Genomic DNA, 7,043 nt, shown 5'->3' on the forward strand with positions numbered 1-7,043 from the left:
ACACAAAGATTCATGAAATTCTAGCTGAAATATACCCAAGCTGATCCTAGGAAAAATTGGGAAATAGACAAAATTTGTTAATGTTTCCCCAACTCCGCTTTCTGTGTTTCTCTCCCCTTCCTGCCTCCCCCACATCCCCCAGAGGAAAGCCATCTGACAAACTAAATTACAGTAGAGTGTTAGTTACTCCTATTAGGCATATTTGCATTTTTAAAAAAAGTCTAGAGAGGGTGATACAAAACCAAAGAAATGATTCTTTTGCTATTTTGGGGATTTCTAATTGTTGTGAAAACTTCTCTATGTACATATAAAGCCAGTAGTCACCTTGATAAAAAAGGTGAACACAAAAGACAGTGACAAAATTCAGAGCACTTTTTTAGTAGTCTTAAAACTTTTTACCTCTTACTTTCTTTTTTTTTTTTAAAGATTTTATTTATTTATTTGAGAGAGAGAATGAGAGACAGAGAGCACGAGAGGGAAGAGGGTCAGAGGGGGAAGCAGACCCCCCGCCGAGCAGGGAGCCCGATGCGGGACTCGATCCCGGGACTCCAGGATCATGACCTGAGCCGAAGGCAGTCGCTTAACCAACTGAGCCACCCAGGCGCCCACCTCTTACTTTCTTATGGAGCCAAAAATTCCAAGTCGAAAGCTGGAAATGGAAAAAGAATGATTCGAAGGGAAGGCATAGGCTGGAGTAGGCAGGACCTCCATGCCTGTGTGTGTGCACGTGTGTGCGCGTGCACGTCTCTGTGTTAGGCTTGGCTAAAGAACCATTCCCACGATTTCCCTGCAGGTCTCATTCCCTCTTCTGCAGCATAAAGGAATGAGCTCCTCTCACAGAAAATCAAAGCTCTTCAGCCTGGGTGGGTGGCCAAACCACCGTCCCTCTTCCACTGCTGGGCTGTCTAGCAAAAGTGACGAAGCTACGTTCAACTAGCCATCACCCCCCTGGGGAAGAGAGCTGGAGCCAGGACTTCACAGAATAGGAGCCCACGATCAGCCCCAGGAGAATGCCCATAACTGTCTAGAGAGCAGTAGAACCTCACCCTGATGGCAGGACTTGCTGAAGATGCCAGAGAGGTCTGCTGGGGGATGGAGGGTGATTGAACTGAGTTCCTGCACTCATCTGTTGATGGCAAGTACCCAGCAGGGCACCAGAGATTGAAAATGAAAAGTCCACGTTGCACTTTGACTTAAGACTGGGGCAAAGGCCAGCCTGTCATCTGTTAGATGCTCCTGAGGGAATGATTTTGGAGGAAGGACACATTCTACAATCGATGGCTTTGGGTAGTTGATGCAGAAGGATGTAGGAATGTCAAACATGCATCCAAGGGCAGGAGCCTACGCCAGCAATACCACTTTTGGGTATTTATCCCCAAAAACTGAAAGCAGGATCTCAAAGAGATATTTGCACGCCCATATTCACTGCAGCATTATTCACAATAGCCAAAAGGTGGAAGCGACCCAGAAGTCCATTGAAGATGAATGCATAAACAAATGGAATACTATTCAGCCTTAAAAAAGAAAGAAATCCCGCCACATGCTACACCATGAATGAACCGTGAGGACGTGATAGTAAGTAAAATAAACCAGTGACTAAAAGACAGATACTGTGTATTTGCACTTCTATGAGGTATCTAAAGTAGTCAAACTCATAGAAATAGAAAGTCAAATGGTGGCTGCCAAAGCCAAGGGAAGGGAGAGTGGGGAGTTGTTCAGTGGGATGGGGTATAGAGGTTCAGTTTTGCAAGAGGAAAATGTCCTAGAGATCTGGCAGACAGCAATATGCATATGGCTGACACTGTTAAACTGTATGATTAGAAACGGTTAAGATAGTAAATGGTATGCTATGCGTTTTTTTCTCTTTCTTTTTTTTTACTACAATTGAAAAAAAAAAAAGATTCGACAGGTGTCCATGCAGAGCAAGGGGTGTTTCCGTTGTCTGTGAGGATAGCTGGAGTGAGACCACCAGAAGTGGTTTTCCCCAGGGGTAGGGAGGGCAGAGGAAAGTGGTCGGCAGGTGTCCACCTGATGTGGGAACATTGATACATTTATAGCAAAACCAACGCTGACTCTGGAGCTATTTCTCTTTCAGGAGCAGCCCCAGAAGGCGCCCCATTCTTGGGCCTCCTCCTTCACTCACTGGGAAGTAAACAGAGATGGGAGGGTCCCTGTTCTGGGAAAAAGCTAATCAAATGATCCAACAGCTCCTCCTTTGCAACCCCGAGAGAGGTACCAGGAAATACAGTGTTGGCGGAGACCAGGAGGGCCATGAATAAGGGAGGCTGTCACGGAAAACTGCTCCCTTCCTCCCAGCTCCATCCAGACCTTTGCCTTCACACGCTAACCCCGGAGTAGGTATCAGCCAGGGGGCTGGAAAGAGACCCAGGCTCGGGGAGCACAGTCGCCCAGCCTTCTCCCTCTGCACTTTGGAAAAGAAACCGTCTTCTCTCCCTGTCCTGTTATTTAGTGTTTGGGAAAGGACCCAAAGTCAGCTAGGAGGCAGGGGACTGGGACCCACTGCGAAGGTAGGTTGTGGCATTCACAGAACAGTCGCGAAGCTTGTAAATCCAGACCCCCGCGAATAGTTTCCTGACGCATTCCCCAGTGACTCTCTTGGCCCAGAAGGGAGGGCGGGGTAGGGGCTGCAGAGAGAGACGCTTCTCCCTCACTGGGAAGCCGTGTTCCTGTGACCCGATTTCAATCTTTGGTAATGAACCATTTCAGAACAAATGAAGTCACTGGAGTCACTGATAATTACATAAATTTTCTTTTTTCACTTAAAACTCTTAAGTCTCCATCCACAAAGGCTCATTTTTAGTAACACATTGAATCCTGCCAACATCCTGGGGCTGATTTTGTCTTTACACTTCTAGGAATTTCCGAGGACGTGGGGGATCAGGCTGCCAGGACGGATGTGGATGTGTGTGACCAGCAAGGAGCTTCTGAGGTCTGAAGATTGGGAAGGTCAAGAGTCAATCCCCCCTAAGCCCCAAAGAGAGAGTCGTCTCCTCTCGGGGCCTTTCCCGTGAGTTCTCCTCCAACCTCTTGAAAACAAGGTCCCCATTTCACCTCAGCCGCAAGGTGATCAGGTGCCAGGAGTGTTTTAGCGACTCCAACCCATCCCCAGGGCCACATCAACGCAACGTCCAAAAAGGCAAGCATTTGGAACTCTGAAACCCCTGGAGACAAAAACAGGACTCTGTGATGATGTGGTTTATGGAGTCTCATTTTTAAAAATCGGACACACTTACCGCGAAAGATGCTGTGGAAAAATAATTGGATTTACCCCAACTCCTTGGCTATTTATTGCCTTGGATGGCACTAAGGTTATATCAGAACACAGTCATAAGGGGACAAGGCTTTGGAACAACTGAAACACGTCTTCCCCCAAAAGCAAATCTGTCGTTAACCCTTTGTACAGTGTAAGCCACGTGACTCTTGCACAGTGTTTGCAAAATACTGAGACAAGGTTAACAAACTTAGGGTATTTTATGCCCTGAATTGAGGCTATGGTCCTGTTGTGTAGACAACAGGGTCTCTAACAGCAGAGCCCTACCTTTTGGTGGACTTCAAGTCTTAAGACTCAGATCTTTCCCTCCAAGAGCTAAGGGCCCAGCATGCAGAGGGATGATGGATCGTCTTCCTTCTGTCCTCTGCTCTCGGCAAGAAGCCAGCCGTGAGGCGGTATGTTGCACAAGCCTTGTTTGACTGTGACCGACTTTACTGTGTTCTTGCATTTTGGGACCTCACTATTTGCAGCTTCTACCCTGTCATATCAAATCCATGACAGCTTGTGGGTGAAGCTAATAAAATGCCTCAAAAATCAAAACAGTTGATGGCAGCAGGACAAAATCTAGCGGCTATTTGACAGGCAAGATTTTGCGATTAGGACTTTTATTCCAGCTGACCACAGGTGGACTTGGCTGCCATCTTCCAAGGGGCTTCTGAGAAGTTTGTAGAGCTCCCATGACCAGTGGATCACGGCTCAGTCAATGATATCAGATAAAAAGTCGCTCTTCCTGCCATGAATCCATCTGTAGTTAAACAAGATAGGCTAGCTGTGCCAATAATTTGCTCGATTTTGCACAGCCATGTTTAAGGAGGCAACAAGAAATCTGCTTTCGGATCTCTGGGGAACTTTCAAATCAAAGACAGCAGAGATCAAAAGTCCTGCAAAAGCCACCTGGGAACTCTTGTGTGCTGACCAGTTTGCTCTTGAAGCTCAAACACCACACTTGCAAGATGACAGATACCACAGACTTCTGGGACAATTCTGCACCACACTATGCCCCGATGAAAAGCGACACGCTCTCTAAGGTCATATATCATCCACCGATGCAATACCTGCCCCAATCCTCCAACCACAAGGTCACTGGCTTTCCTGGGAAACAGAGCTGACACCTCTCTGATATCGGCCTAGTGATGTGCTGGTTAGCAGAGAAGTAAACGGCACAACAGTTGTAGAAATAGCCGCCATTTGTTAAGTAGCTTGCATGGATGATTTTGCTGAACTTTTAGCACACGCTACGCAATTGGTCATAATCATTCTATGAGGAAGGTGTTGGTTTCTCCACCTTATAGACAAGAAGTAACTTGCCCGGGGATATAGAGCTTTGAAGAAACATAGCCCAGGTTTGCAATCAGTAGGTTTGGCAGGTCCACAGTGCTGCCCTCATGAAAAATCTGATGATGCTAGAGCAATGTCATTTCTCATCTCTGAAAGCTAAATCTGTTGCATGGTTTAAATGTCCTTTTCAGCAGCAGTGGCAAACTTCTATTCCACCATTACATCCCAGTCAGAGCTCATGTTCTGTGTAAAGACATCTCCGCCTTTTCTAGGCTCGTGTACATGTCCCTTTTTCAACACCCTCAAGACATTTGATTCAGAACTTCAGGGCTGCAGTGACCTTATCTGAATTATAATTCTTTGTATATTTGTCTGCCTCCCGTTGAAAACCAAGAATTTCTTGGGGCAAGATCCATGTCTCCCTAGCTTTTGATCCTAGGACTGACATAGTGTTTGGCCCCATAACTACTGCTGATGGGTGGACCAAGGGGCCTTCCTTTGCTCAGATCCCAAAGAAGTATCATCTATTCAATAGTGCCAAAAGGATTAGATTGAACCATTTGAAACTTTTCAAAAAAAAGGTCAAAAAAGAGTCAACTGTGAGTACTTCTGTACATTTCAATCTAATAAATCATTTACAGTGGATGTGGCTATTCAGAAACATGGTTGGTTTTCAAATTTGATGTATTAATACTCACACGTCGAAGTGAATGCTTTGTAAACCTGCTGTCACACTTCATTGAGAATTTCCTTTATTTTTATAGTTCTGAAATATTCAGTCCTGCATTTTCACCCCAGATCAGCTGGTCCTTGGAAGTCCTTGCCTTACGCAAGGCGTTTGTCACAAGATATTTGGTATGCTTGGAAAGGCAGTGTCATATAATGGTTGAGAACAAATTTTTAGGTGTCATCTTCGGCAAGTGAACTTCTCTACTCCTTCCCCATCTGCAAGAACAGGATCACCATAGTGTTCCTCTCACAAAGTTGTTGTAGGAACTAAATGAGGTAATACATACTGCTTACAACAACGTTGGGGACATACTCAGAGCTCACTGAGTGCTTGCTATTACTATTATTACTATAGAATTTGGTCTGTGTGGAAGGTACACATGTTGGAATAGCAACAGAGTGCATGAGTAGCCAGGAAGAAAAAACTAAGTAAACAAGTAAAGTGATCACAAACAACACGGACTATATTTTCACCTAGATATTTCCCTGATGGAGTAGGTAAATCGGGAAATTTTAACTACAGAAACTGAGGTACCTGAAGCATGCATGATGTTGGCAGTCTTCTGGGTGCCTAAAGCCTTGTCATTTACTCCTCCGTGTGGTATCCCAGCACTCAGACTCCTTCTGGTGTCCTTTATAACACCATGACTCCTATTGTACAAATCCAAGGCCAGCTGTGGTATTTGAAAATAATCAAACTGGCGTCACCAATTCACTTCTTCCTTTCTTTTCCCTCAAAGTTTCTTTCTTTCAAATAGTTTTGAAATTCCATTACTAAATTTCCTCTTGCCTTTTAAATATATTACACATTGTGTTACGTATTTGTGGTTGAGATAATCACATGGTTCCATTTGTTATAAATTAAATCCGTTTAAGCTACAAAACTCTCCAAGTGTCCTGGTAAAGGCCTGCTCTGCATGCAATATGGGCAGAGCCCGCAGCCAAATAATTAGGAACTAATTTGTCAGAATCATAACCTGCTCGCAACTTTTGAACACTATCTGTCTAAATTCCTATACGGAGATAAAGCTCAGCTTTCTGGAAGTTCAACCCAACCCAGTAGCAAAGGGGATATTAAAGTGAATGGGTCCACTTCTAAATTATAACCAGATACAGGACCCTTTCTTTGTGTTCTGTGTTGAGTACTGTCCGACATTGTTCCTAAATCAACTGCATGTTTGGGGACAATTAGAGAAAGAAATTAGGTCCAATGTATCCTCTTTGCAAGTCATGAAATGAAGGACAAAGGATAAGTGCTGCAGAGATAGGGGATAGGAACTAATTATCAGGAGCAAAGTAGCCACGACAGACTAAAGCAACCTTATTCAAACCTATGTGGGGAAAAAAAAGGTGTATAATTACACATATATGTGCCCAGTCACATTCTATATAAATTTACATAACTTTTTGTAATGCAGAGAGTTGTTTGAATCCAATATTCGAAGTTTCACTTTTAAAAAAATGCTTCGTGTAGGAACTCGGGCTAAAAGATGGATGTGGCATGTGGTGTAGGTGGTGACTGTTATGTTACTTTCTGGGTTTTAAACAAGTATGCTTTTTAGAATACTTCCTAATTTAAATTTTTAAAAATAGGGGCACCTGGGTGGCTCAGTCAGTTAAGTGCCTGCCTTCGGCTCAGGACATGATCCCAGGGTCCTGGGTTTGAGCCCCACGTTGGGCTCCTTGCTCAGCAGGGATCCTGCTTCTCTCTCTCCTCCCCACTTGTGCTCTCTGTCACTATCTC

Source organism: Mirounga leonina, unplaced genomic scaffold (genome assembly GCF_011800145.1).
Source record: "Mirounga leonina isolate KUSES-001 unplaced genomic scaffold, KU_Mleo_1.0 Mir_99, whole genome shotgun sequence".
NCBI lineage: Eukaryota > Metazoa > Chordata > Mammalia > Carnivora > Phocidae > Mirounga > Mirounga leonina.